This window comes from Balaenoptera musculus, chromosome 17, assembly GCF_009873245.2.
Source record: "Balaenoptera musculus isolate JJ_BM4_2016_0621 chromosome 17, mBalMus1.pri.v3, whole genome shotgun sequence".
In the NCBI taxonomy this organism is placed as follows: domain Eukaryota; kingdom Metazoa; phylum Chordata; class Mammalia; order Artiodactyla; family Balaenopteridae; genus Balaenoptera; species Balaenoptera musculus.
The window spans coordinates 8,144,274-8,158,539 of NC_045801.1; positions in this window are offsets into that span (position 1 = coordinate 8,144,274).

Genomic DNA, 14,266 nt, shown 5'->3' on the forward strand with positions numbered 1-14,266 from the left:
AATTCTAAGCTGCTCATGAAAAACAGACACTCTTTTCTACTCTCCCACCTCCCAGAATATGTCTAACAACCCACTGTGGCTAATCTACCCAAAGGACTCAACAACTCTGGCTTCTCTAGCCTCAGAGAAGTGGGAAAAAGGACTTCCCTGGCGGTCCAGTGGTTAAGACTTCATGCTTCCACTGCAGGGGCCCAGGTTCGATCTCTGGTCAGGGAGCTAAGATCCCACATGCCACGTGGTGTGGCCAAAAAAAAAAAAAATGTGGGAAAAATAATAATAACAACAGTAAAAACAATGGCGAATCCCCAGTGAGATGTTACTCTGAGCCAAACTTTGCCTCAAGACTCATGGTTTTAATACCATCTATTCCTTGATGACACCCCAAGCTTTACTGAAGAGAATTCTGATCTCTATCCTGAACACAGACATCTGCACGGGGCTGTCCAATAGGCATCTCAGACTTGACCCAAATTCCTGATTTCCGGCCCCTCTCCCAACTTTTTCCTCCCACACTTGCCCCCATATCAGTTAGTGGTCATTTTATTCTTTTGGGACCTCAGCCCAAAGCCCTGAAGTCACCCTCCTCATCAAATGGATCAGCCGATGTTGGCTCTATCTATTCCTCCAAATCTATCCCAAAGCTGATCACTTCTCACCAATCTCCAACGCTCACACACTGCCCACGGCATTATTTCAATAGCCACCAAGCTGGTCTCCCTGCTTCTGTCCTGTGCCCCTTCAGTACAGCAGCCAGAGAGACCCTTTTGAAATATAAATCAAATCGTGTTACACTTTAAAGCCTCCCCGTAACTCCCTATTGGAGTTAAAGCCAAAGTCCTAACAGTCACCAACAGGAGCATAAATGATGTGCTCCTCCCAACGGTACCGGTCTGCCTTCAGCTTTCCTCCTCCCCCTGCACTCCATCTGGTCCCCACAGATGTCAAGACCATGTCTATTTTCCTCACCTGCAGAGAACCTAGCATCGTGCCTGACATCGCAGAGCCCTTCAGTAAACATTGGCCAACTAAAGCTCTCTCTCTCTCTCTCTCAATCTTTCTTTCCCACCAGACCGGGAACAACTCCAGAGCACAAGCTTTGCCTCGTTCCCCTTTGCAGCCTTGTTCACAACCCAGCACGAGCACGTGGCACATCATAGGAGAGGCTGTTATGACAGGATTCTTCCTGCCTTGGCTTGAATGCTGTTGCTGGACCACACGGGGTACTGAACCAGACACCAACGGAAGGGTGGGAAAGGCCCACACACAGACACACAGAACTTAAAAAAGGGATGGAGAAAAGCCTGTCCTACACTCTTTGAATTCCTCAGTTGGAGGGTCAAGGTCAGAAAGAAGATAAAAGATTGGTGAAGAAACTTCTTGGGCAAGAGCAACGTGAGTCCATGAGAATCCATGTCCTTCTGACCGAGGCTGGATGCTACCTGCCTCCCACCCACAGCTCCAGAGAGAGGGGCTTCCAGGGGATTGAGAGCACCTGCTCCATGCTACCTGCAGTGAGCACAGGATGAAAGACGTCTGATTTCTGCCTAAGCCATTAAAGAAGATGCCCACCTGCTCTGGTTGGAGGCCAGGAGTGCGCTGTTCCGTTGGAATAGGTCTGCTTATGTAGGGCTAGAGGGCACATTGATGCACGTTTGGCAGTGACTCTGCCAAACATGAGCTGGAGTGGGCATCTTAGAACAGCTGTAATCCTTCTCAGTGGAGGGTGGGAAGGACCAGGTCAGTGGGGTACAGGAGAGGGCCAGGGAGGGCTTTCTGAAGAGCCCACAGGAGAGAGAGTCAGCTTAAAGCAACAGTCAAACCAGAAGGAACAAAGCCACCTTATGACTAGGACAGTCCTTGAGACTTCTATTTTCCATGACACACCAGAGACTGGCCATGGAAGTAGAAAGAAGAAAAGCCAGGCAGAGAAACGGAACAGAAGCCATCCACACTTCCATTTGCCACTGCAGGCTTCATCCTGAAACCCACCCAAGGTATGAGAGGGAGAAGATTTGACACTAAGGCAGTTGAGAGTTTTAGTAATTAGGTGGGACTGAGAGTACCTGGGGATTTCTAAATCAAGACGCAAAGTGAGGCAAAGATCTGTTTTTTCTGTGAGCAGAAAACTTATGAGCCCAGCAGAGCTTGCAACCAGGGTCAGAAGACAATAACTTCAGCTGCTTAATGTTTGAAAGTTTCATCTTGACCATCATTCACACACCTTGCTTATTCCATGTGTAGAAACACACACACACACACACACACACACACACACACACATACTGAACTCAGCTTGGGATACAGAAATAAATAAGACCTGAACTCTATACCTAAGAAACTCACTTTTTGGAGACATCAATCACATCCTTAAACTACCTTGTGCTAATTGCCAAGATAAACCTATGTGCAAGGTGCCGTGGGAGCCCAAGGCAGAGAGAGGAGGGGGTCAGTACAGCTCCCACTGCAGAGATTCTGTCTCATAAAATGTCCTGAAAAACTCTGAGGCCAAATATTTCTATCTCCATGTAATGAGTGCAGAAAGAGCCTGCATCTTAGAGAACATGAGAGCCTCGTCCGCAGGCTTCTCAAGTCTCAGCAGCTGCACAGGAAGAGGAAACGCAGGATCCTGGACTAGCCAGCTTGCCTCCCACCCCCCACCCCCACCCCCACCCCCAGGATACCCAGGAACAAACTCAGGAAACCTAGAAGCTTCAGTTTGGAATTTTTCCAAGCTCCTGAGGCAGCTCACTCAGCTCTGGACAGTTCTGACGGCGGAATGTTCTGCCTGAGGCTAAGCTGAAAGACATGTCTCTCTGTGGTTTCCTGTCCTTCGTCCTGGTTTTCCCAGGTAGCCTCACAAAGTTTCCCAAAGCAAATTTGCTCTTTTCCCACATGACGGCCACTAAGAAGCTTGACGATTCCAACTTCAATCCTGTCCCATCACTCCCAGCTGCCTGTCCCTGGATTAAACTGCCCTTGTTCTTCAACTGTTATTTTAAACCATCGTTTTGAATGTCCTGTCACCCGTCCCCTCTTGTGAACACATTCAGTTGGCCTCTCTAGTGAAGTCAGCTTTCAAATGAGACCGGAAAGAACTGAGTGACGAAGTGTCCAGGAGGAAGGGGAGGCAGGCCCTGAGGCAGCAGCAAGCTCATGAGTTCACAGGTCACTGCAGAAGCATGAACCAAGCACAGTGGAGTAAGAAAGGTGGGAGAGGTAGTCAGAGGCTAGTCTAAGTAGGTCTTATTGGTAGATGAGGACTTGGGATAAAATTACAAGTAATGGGAGTGATGTCATTAGATTTAATTTTTCAAGACATCACAATGGCTGCAGGATGAGAATGGATTGTAGAAGAAGCGAGAGATGACACAGGAGACCCCGAGGAGGTGACCACTGAGGCCTGGGAGCTTTGATCAGCATGCCCTGGTGGGTAGTTGTAGGTTACAGTCTCTATAGGAAGTTGAATCAGAGATGAAATCACAGAAGTGGGAAAATAAATCTTAACACCGAGGGCGAACATTTCTTTTCGTGCTTACTATGTGCCAGGCACCCTTCTGAGTGTTTTATAGGTTTTAAATTATTTAGTTCTCACGACCAGCCTATGAGATAAGGTTGTTGTAGGGATTAATTTCCCATTTTACAGCTAAGGAAACTGAGCTACAGAGAAGTAATCATAAACTCCAGGGGAAAAAACTGGGGTGTTGCTGGGAGATGTTTGGTTTCCCATCTGCCAACCCCATACTCTTGTGAAGTCCTCCATCTCTGTGCACAAAGCTTCCAGGATGTACATTTCCATCTGAGGTTAGTGCAGTAGGGTGGGAGGTCAATGATACTTCCCGGACGGTGACAGTGTCCACCACATGTGGCGCCTCAGTGGTCCCAGAACTAACCCCATCATGTCAGAGTTGAACGTGGGAAAGCCCACTGGGCAGAGTCACTTTGTGGAGGGCTTGGGCTTGACCTGCCAGGCCACAGGGAGCCGCTGACAATTCCACGGTACCCTCTGGCCACTGGCAAGGCACTAATAATGCAGATGAAGAGATCTCCGAGACAGAGCTCATCACCGAGTTCCAAATGAGCAGACAGCCCCTTGGAGAACTTGTGGGGCTAATTAGTATTAGGAATGGGTTTGGAGGACAAGCTTATGTGCGCGTGTTCTTGAAACATTCCCATTGGACGCATCCTTGCTTCTGAGTGTTAATTAGAGCTTCTGCACCGCAGCTTGGAATTTAGTGGGAAATAAGTTGACATAGGTTAATTCGGTGGATAAAAGAAACTGTGCCTCCTTGAAGTCTCATTTGCTTCCAGGATTGGGCAGCTGGACAAGTTCCAGGGGCAGCACCTGGAGACCTCAGAGTGCATTCTCCAGATTGAGTAATATCCCCGAGGTCTCTTTCCAATTAGCGGCGTTAGAGTTTCCCTCCCAGGTTAATTGAAGGACAGAGTGGTGAGATGAAGTTTGAAGGTCAGTTCTGGAAGACCTGTTCTGGCCTTGAGTAGCTCTGAGACCCCAGGGAAGTTATACAGTCTCTCTGAGCCTCAGGGTCTCCACGTGGAAAATGGGGATGGGAGGAGCAAGGTGCCTCGTAGAGTCGGTGTGAAGATCAAAGGACAAGGACCCAGTAGGAGATGGGCCCTCGGGAAGGTCTTGTCTCAATGTGCAAAGTGTGGCTCCATCACTGTCTTCTGGACACACCTGCTTTGGAAATATGCTCCCTCCTGGTTCAAATCTATAGCAGAGTGAGCGGGTGTGTCTCCAGTGACCTGGGGCTGGGTCTCTGTGCTGCAGGAAAGCGAGGTCTTCCATCTCTCTGCCAGGGGAGCCACTCCAAGAAGGAAGTACCAGACATCAAGGGGAGAGCCCGTAGGATGCTGGCTAGACTCTGCTCTTTGAGTTGGTCCAGCAAAGGCACAGATGACAAATAAAGCCCACCTGTAAACTGTGCCAGGATATTTTTACAGATCGTCACATATTGGGATTCTGTAGCAGCCACTGTCAGGGCTCTGCCCACATCCCCCAGGAAAACTTAACCATCTCAAGGCCCCTGGCTCCTAGCATGTTTCCACTCCCAACAGCACCTGTGTCCCTCCGTCACTTCCTTGGAGGGCTGCCCCGAGGCAGCTGGAGCCCACTTTGCTGGTCTGCGTAGAGAGCAGAGTGTCTGAGAAGAGTTTGAAGTTGATGGGTGCTGGAGTATCAATACTGCAGCTCCCTGGCCCCTGGGCTGGACAGCTCTAAAGGATGACCTGCACTGTCCCCAGAGTTCTCCTGCAGAGCTGAACCGAAGTCATGCTCTGTGGGACTTTGCTTTGGCATCACAGCTTTGTCTGACCTCCTCCCTCGACAGATCCACTTCCCCACAACCACACCAATGTTTTTATGCAAACACTTCCTAATACACCACTTTCACATGACTTATTCCAAGGTCTGCTTCTGGGGAACCCAAACTAAGACAGAATCAAATTCAGATCCTGAGTATTTAGCACCTATTCTGTGCTAGGCACTGAGTTAGGAAGGTTTGGGGTTTTGTTTTGTTTTTGGATACATTATCTCATTTAATTGTCACAATTAATTTTGGGGATATTAGAGGTAAAGAAACTGGGACTCAGAGATTTTAAGCCGCTTACTCCCAATTGCACACCTGGCAAATGATGAGCTTCTGCACCTGGGATTCCAGTGTTCTTACGTCTGCCTCTTTTACATGATGGTGGGGGCTGGGAATGGGGAGGTAGGAAGGATAAGAAGGTCACCAGGTCTACTGAAACCACATGGCAAAACTTTCATCTGTTCTAGATACTGAAGGGTCCATAGAATATTTTATTTTCAATGAAGAGTCTGTCTAAAAAGAGCAAGTTGAAAACCATTGCCTTATATCTTCTCTGTGGGATAACTATAAAGATTAAATGAAATAACGTATGTAAAGGGCTTAGCACAGAGCTTGGCACACGGCATACAGCTGACAAATGTCAGCAGACAGGATTACCTATTTATAACCTGCACTCCCAATTTATGTGTGCTTGTTATATATAAATATGCCACCTGTAATTTAAGAAAACAAATAATTGATACCTTTTCAGTGGCTGCAAATAGTACTCTCAATGTCTAGTTAGTAGAAATAAATTATGGAAACATATATATATGCATTATTTCTATGTATAGATTTAGAGTGCGTGGATACAAATGATTTAACGCCAAGCTGTAGGCGTATGGTTTCTGGGATACATCTCCTAAGAAAAGTGTGAAAAAGAATGGCTATATGTATATGTATAAATGAATCACTTTTGCTGTACACCTGAAACTAACACAACATTGTAAAATCAACTATACTCCAGTATAAAAAAAATTAAATTTAAAAAATTTTTAAAAATTAAAATCTTAGCACAGCAAAAAAAAAAAAAATTAGTTTGATACTCCCACCCCATCCCTACCGCAACCCTACCCCCAATGCCACCCCCATTGTCTGCTGTCTATGTATTTGTCAGGAAGTGAAGGGAATCCGGCTCGCCGTGATCAACTCATCCCAGCCCTTTGCTGCTGGGCATCAGCAGAGAGGACCCATGGACAACTATCGCTGCCCATGCAGAAGCCAGGTGCAGGCGACCCATGCACCAATCCCAGAGCTGCCCTTCCCATTCATTCATTGCAGAGCAAATACTTGGGAAGACCTACAATACGTGCCAGGTTCTGTGATAAGCTCTGGGACAGACACAGCGGAGAAACAAAAACAACAATTAAACAGGCATGACCCCTGTCCCCATAGTGAGCAAGAGTCACACTAGTGTATAAGTATATACTTACTTGTATATTTCTACACAATTATACAAATAAGTGTATACGGCCAACTGTGATAATGCTACTAATGCTCTATAGAAAACTGCCTCAGGAATCTGAAAAGACAGAGAAAGTTTCTCTACAAAAGGGAGATGTGAGATGGAATCAACAGGTGTTAGTCAACTAAGTGAGAGAATAGTCAGGTGGGAAAAGTCCCAAAAGCTAAGACTCTAAGATGAACAGAGCACATAGACTTTTCTGGGCAGTAAAAATATTACAAGGGTGGATCCATGACATCATGCATGTTTCAAACTCATAGAATGTACAACACCAAGAGTGAACCCTGTGATAAACTATGGACTTTGGGTAATTCTGATGTGCCAATGTAAGTTCATCCTTGGTAAAAATCTCACCATTCTGAGTGAGTGATGTTGATAATGGTGGAGGCCATGCATATGTTGGGCAGGGGGCATATGGGAAATCTCTGTACCCTCCTCTCAATTGTATTGTAAACCTAAAACAGCTTTAAAAAATAAGGTCTAGGGCTTCCCTGGTGGCGCAGTGGTTGAGAATCTGCCTGCCAATGCAGGGGACACGGGTTCGAGCCCTGGTCTGGGAAGATCCCACATGCCGCGGAGCGACTGGGCCCGTGAGCCACAATTACTGAGCCTGCGCGTCTGGAGCCTGTGCTCCACAACAAGAGAGGCCGCGATAGTGAGAGGCCCGCGCACTGCGATGAAGAATGGCCCCCACTTGCTGCAACTGGAGAAAGCCCTCACACAGAAACGAAGACCCAACACAGCCATAAATACATAAATAAATAAATAAAATATTAAAAAAAAAAAAAAAAAAAAAAAAATAAGGTCTATATATTTAGAAAAATCAGTTATCTCTTGTAACTGAATTAGGAGGCCTGTACTTATTAAGAGAAACCATTCCCTTTGATTGCCAGGGCTGCTCTGCGTGCTCTTAAACAACTTCATCTTGAAGGGCCCAGAGTTTGAGTGTCCTCGCCCGGCTAACAAGAGCTGGGGTGTTGAGATCATTAGCCAGACCTCTGCCCACAGGAGCCCACAGTCTAGTGAGGGGGACGGATCGTGTTCAACCAGATATTTGCCCATTGGGTGTGCTGGGCACTCTGGCCCCCCACGGCCCTTGATGATTTCCGACACCATAGCTCTGGCCATACTGCTCTCTAACTGTCCTTATTTATTGCTCTTGGAGTGAGAACAGTCATTCTCGACTATATCTCTATCTCAGTGTCAAGCTGTTTTCAATAAATATTTGGCAGGGAGATTAGGGGCCGTTTGGAGACGGGTAGAGGTTCAAAGGTGAGAGAGAGGATAGACAGATGGAGATGAGCACAATGTAAGCTGAGTATATTCAGTGTGCCTGGAGAGGTCAGAAAACACATCCTAGAGAAGGGGATATTTGCAATGGCTCTTACAGACTGAGTAAGAGTTTGCTGACCAGAGAAGGAGAGAAATGGTGATCCAAGACGAGAGACCAGCGTGCGTCACTGCAGAAGCCTGAATAACCATGAATTCTCCGGGCAAGGGATGTGGGGAATGGCTAGACATGAAGCTAGGTGGGACGCAGGCCGCGGCCAGCTAGGGAAGACATCGGTAACATAAGTATGAAAGCTGGGAATCCAGCCTCCAGCAGCAGGGGCCAAGGAGGATTTGCAGCAGGACACTGATGGCTGCCAGCAAGCTAATTAGGTTAGCAGGTCCAGGAGTTAATAGGGATAAGCCAGGCCATAATCCCTGAGGCTGAGGACAAACCCAGGCCAGTGTTCACTGCCTTTACAGTTGAACAGCTCCCAGGTGCTCCCAGAGACAGGCAGGACCAGCCAGCTCCTCTTGCTGTAGGCTTAACAGTTCTCTCTCCCTGCTGCTAGCAGACTAATCCCTAATGTTTATGTGAATCAATTACAATAGAGAGAAATCCCATGGGCGGAGAGGGGTCTTAGAAGTCACTTTCCAGGGCAGTGTTCTACCTGACCAGAGTCTAGAGGCTCATGATTTTGCCAAGAACACACAAAGCGGGTGGCAGAGCAGAGGTTGAAACCCTGTCTCCAGATCTCTACTGCAAGGGTCCTAGAGCTCTTGCACCATCCCCTGTCCCAGCCATCTGTGCTGGGACTCTTAGAAACAGCTCTTGGGACTTCCTAGGCACAGGGAAGGTGAGGGTGAAGGGCTGGGGCTGCCCCCTCCCCACGAGAGAAGGGACAGCTGATGGTGTTTTCTGCCTCTTTCCCCCAGAGGAATCATTCTGCAAGGAGTAGAGGATGCCCTCACTCTGAGACCTGCTAAGTCTTGAATTAATTTCAAGTTCCTCTGGAGGCTGTTGATATTCTTGTGCCCCTGCTGGACTAGGCTGGGAACGGGAATGCCAGGGACTGAAAATGGGGCCATCTGCCCATCGAGCCACGGGAAGATGGGAAGGATTCCAAGCCAGGAGCTGCCCATTGCTGTGTTGCTCAAAACAAGACAGCCTCCCCCATCACTTTCTCATTGATCTACGATTTAGGAGACTGAAGCCCGCCCCTGAAGCATTAAACAATACCCACCCTCCGACCTCCCCCTGTCCAAATATAATTCACTGATGGACACTTAGGCCATGTGAACAAGTATTAATAAATTATTCCCCCACTCCCAATTTTCCTTTCATTATGCTTTGAAAAATCAAATCAAATCCAGAATATGGAGCAGCTTATTAAAACATAAACTCACTCTTTGACTCTGTGTGTTTGAAATAAAAGGTATTTTTTAATCCTAAGGAATTTCTAATTCACTGCAGGGCTCAGTTTGCTGAGCTTAATGTTTGAAATGCCACTTCTCTAAACAATGTGGGCTGGGGTCTGGTAGAGAATAAAGCAGCCATCTCAGCCTGTTCTGCAACGGCTTTTCGAGAAGTCACACACACTTGGAAAGACATCAGGATTGGAGAAGTCTGCTGAGGCCCGCCAAAAATATTTGAGTTAGATATGTTTGAAAATAGAAGAATATCTATAGGAAACTTACCCAGGGGAATGAAATGGGCTAATTTCATTCATTCAACTGTTCATGCAACAAATATTTATTGGGTACCAGCTATGTACCTGACTTGGTTTTAGGTATGGGATGTCTAAAAATGACTCATACGTGGCCCTATCCTCAAGGAATGCCCCGACCGGTGAGGACTGGACAGACCAATAATACATGACAACACAACGACGAGAGCCACCAAGGAGAGATACGCAACGTGCAGAGCAAGAGAGGAGAAAGAATGAACACCTCGTCTTCCAGGAGGATCAAGGGAGCATTTTAACTGAAACTAGTCACAGCTCTTTCTGTTGCAAGGGGCTTAACTCAACTTGGCTTAAACAAAAGAGAGATTTCATTGGCCCGAGTGAACACGTAGAGATTCAGGCAGAGGTAAAGATTCAGGTATGGATGAATCCAGGAGAGTTAACAGAAAGAAGAGATTCTGTAAAGGCCCTGAGGCAGGTTTCTCTCCATCTCTCAGCTTTGCTTTGCTCACCAAGCTTTCTCCTTGGGCCCGTTTCCCTAAGTAACGGTAAAATGGCCTCCTTTCGCTGGGAGCCCATATGTTGTCAGTTCAGCACCTCCACAGAAGAAAAGAGCTTCTTTCCCTGTTGCCCCTGGGCTGACACTTACTGGCGTGACCAGGGCCTTGTGCCTCCCTGGGCTTATCCCTGCTTCCAGCGGGTAGAAGATGCTGCCTGGGTAGGTAGGCTTGGGTTACCTGCCCATCCCTGGAGTCAGAGGGATGCATCAGGCCTTTCCAAACTACATTCTTTCCAGAACATTCATTCAGGAACACTGTGAGCTAAGCACTGCTCTGACAGATGAGGATGCATCAGGACAAACAAAACAAAAAAAGAACTCCCTGCCCTCAGTGAGCTTTCAAATAAGAACATATCCGGGCAGATGCATAAGTGCAAATGCTGGAGAGCAAAATAAACCAAGGAATGGGGGTGTGGTGCCTCGGGGAGGGGCAGCGGCTGCTACATTAAAAAGGTTGTCTGGGGAGATTCCCCCACCCCCAAGAAAGAGACAACGTTGTACAGAAGCCGAAGTTGCTGAGGACTAAGCCGAGCGACTCTCTCAGGTCAGAGGGAATGCAGCGGTGGGAAGAGCCTCCCCGAGGCCCTGGGCAGGGATGGACTTGACAGCTTTGAGGGACAGCACCTGTCCCCCGGCTTGACCCTATTGAGTGATGGGGAGGAGAGCCCATCAGAGGAGGGCGGGACGTGAGAGCTAGCGAGACCTGAGGAACCTCGGTTAGGACCTTGGCTTCTGTGTCGAGGGCAGCAGGAGCGGCGGGAGTAGAGCACGCGCCCCAGGTGGTGCCGCAAAGGAAGATCGGGACCCCGTTGATCAGAGAGCTGAGGAGGGATCCCAGGCGAAGAGGACCAGAGACGCCCTACTCAGAGTCCGGGATGGAGTGTGAGTGGACCGGGGGGATGGACCAGCCCTGAGAGGCAGAATGGCACGGAGCAAGGACAGACATAAAAGGCACCAGCCGCTGTGTAGGCTAGAATATTCGGAGAAAGAGACTACATCTGGGTCAGAGCTACCACGAAGAAGGCACAGGAGAGGGACCTAGGGTGGTCCAGGCTGTGCTCCAGGCCCAAAACTGGACGGTGTGGGTGTTCAAGAATATCTCTATGGAGACGGTAGAAGCCTCACAGAATCAATCACTCCTCCTAATCTTCCTCCCGGGAAACTTGCAGATATTACAATGACCACTCAAGGGGAATGGGATTTGATTTCAGGTTTAATTGAAGGGCATTGTGCAAATGAGGAGACTGAGAGAGGGAAAAAAAATGTTTCCTGGAGATGGTTTAATTTCCATTTCTTTTTAAAAATACAGCAAACTGCCTATTAAAAATGTCAGATGAAGGATGTTGCAAACAACCATTTCTCTTCCTTCCTGGGAAAGGAGAGATGACATTTGGGATGCCCTTAGCAGACGATAATATTAGCGAACACGGGTGAAGCTCGAAAATTGGCAAAGCACTGTCCACATGTGCACATCATGAGCACAGCAGCTGCAGCGAAAATGTAATGTGGAGTTTCACTCCACATCGAGTGTGGAGGCCTAGAGTCTTAGGAAATCAGTCCCACCTGGAAGACACTTATGCAGCTCAGCAAGCACACAGGGAACCCCATCAATGTGCCACATGCTGAACCAAGCTTGGGGGTGACCTGGCTTCTCTTATGTGCCAGGATGGTCTTAGAAGCCAGAAGACATGGACCCAGACGACCATGACGATGAGTACAACCACGAGCTCTGACCTTACCTTTGTGCTCGTCTCACGAACTAATCCTTCTTGCACTCACAGCAACGCTGTGCAGCAGGAATTAAGCCAGATCTATACGACTTCGGTGTTTTGGTGGCTAGGACTTAGTCCTTGTCTTAAAATTCTGGACCACCCCATAAAGTACCTCCTTCTACCGGCTTTCTCAGCTTCTACTCTTGGGCTAAGAGCTGTATTTTGCATACACTTAATTCTCAGCATAGCCTACAAAGTAAGTCCTGTTACTATCCCTATGTTCAGATTAGGACACTGAGACTTAGGTTAAATGAAGTGCTTCAAGGTCACTGCCTAGACTTGACCCCAGGCAGCCTGGTTCAGGAAGCCACACTTAAGCACCCAGCTCTGTGCCTGGCATCTGAGGTCAAGGAGGGTTGAGTGTGAATATGGTTTTACAGTAGAAGATTATTTTTAATCCTCAGTGCAATCCCTGAAAGCTTTTGTCATAGCCCTATTCTCAGATGTGGAGATGGAGACTTGGAGACGCCAAGCCAACCCTGATGTCTGGGCTTCCTCACTTAGGAGGTGCCAGAAGTGGGATCTGAACCCAGCTCGGCCCCAGTCAATCCACTGAAACTGTGTGCCTCCACAGGACTTGTCTCCTGCTAAAGGTTCATCACGGTACCTCTCGATTCATCCTGACCTCTCTTCTCTTCCCCTCCGAGAAAACCCAATGGGTACATCCCTGAAGGTTCCACTGGGGCGGTGCAGGGGGAATTCTGGCTCCCGACTTCCACTGCTGCTCCTTGACTCCCACCAGGACCCCCAGAACCTGAACGATCCTGGGAGAGATGAGGTCATCAGGATTTCTACACCTGCACACGCACAACCAGTCTGACCACAGTGCAGCTAAATGGGTCCAGTGGTCAATCAAGGAAATGACAGCTGAAGGGCTGTGTGAACAGCCAAGTTAGGGTAAAATCAACAATGGTTTGAACAACCAGTCTGTTCTGTCAGGGCGGGGGACTTTACTGGGGTGAAAAGGACACAGGACACAGAGCCGGGGCATCTGGCTCCCACCCTGGCCATAATACTTGTTTGCCCAAGTAACTGGACCCCTGCTTCCTCAACTGTAAAATGGCCATCACCCACCCGGACGGACGTCATGAGGCCTCAGCAAGGACAAACAGGGGAAAGCACCTAGCGTTCCATTTGCTCGTAGTGTATGTTCACTAAACACCCGTTAAATATACCGGTTGTGTCTGGATGTAACGTTAGCTCATGAGGGAACACGTATCACAGTGGCCGTTATCACTGGATAGATAAGAGAAGCAGTTAAACGTATTTTTTTCTGTCCTTGGCCATCCACGTTTTCAGAGGGGCCTCGTAAAACCAAACTTTGCAGTGGCCTCAGCAGCCCCTGGGGCAGGGGGAACGTGTATGCTGTTGGCTTGTATCTCCTGCTTTGAAATCCACAAAGAAGCTCCATGGCAGCGATCCCAGAAGCCACCTGAGGATTTTCCACTTCCCAGTGCACTGCTGCTAGGAAGGAGACCCAAAGGCACCCCAAGCTGAGTGCTGGGAGCTCGGGACCAGGGGAGACAGAAAACTCCCTCTTCCAGTAAGTGGCTGTTTGGCTTTCAAAAGCCACTTTCTCTTCCCTTTGGGTTTCCTCAGTGAGTGGAAGACTTGGGTTAGAAATCTCTCCGCCACAGTAATTAATTAGAAGGGGAAATACTTGCTGGGCTCAGAGGAGCCCATCGTGGTCTTAAACATGTAGCATTCACCATCTCCTCTGATCTTCACGACCACCCTACAGATTTCACGAGCTGCCCTATTTTACAGACAAAGAAACCAGCAGGGAGATGAAATAGCAAGCCCACCATCACAGGGAATGAAGTGGCGGAGACCACCCGGGGGGGCTGATCCGACAGGGTCCAATGTCCGAACACTTAACCACCTCCTCCTGGTTCTTTGATTAGGACCATCTCTGAGCGTCAACTCGGACATATTAGCTGGTGTTTCTCAGCCAAGCTTGAATCACAGTCTCTGCAACGCTGAACACACTTTCTTCTGCCTTCCAAGACAAGCATCACGCTAACCTTCTGGGAATTTAATTTCAGTGTTTCCATCCAAGTCAAGAGGAGTTTGGGAGGCTAGCGAGGACACGCCACCACGCCCCTGCTCCCACCTTCTCTCCCTCTCAGAGCACGGCCCCCCGATCCCCC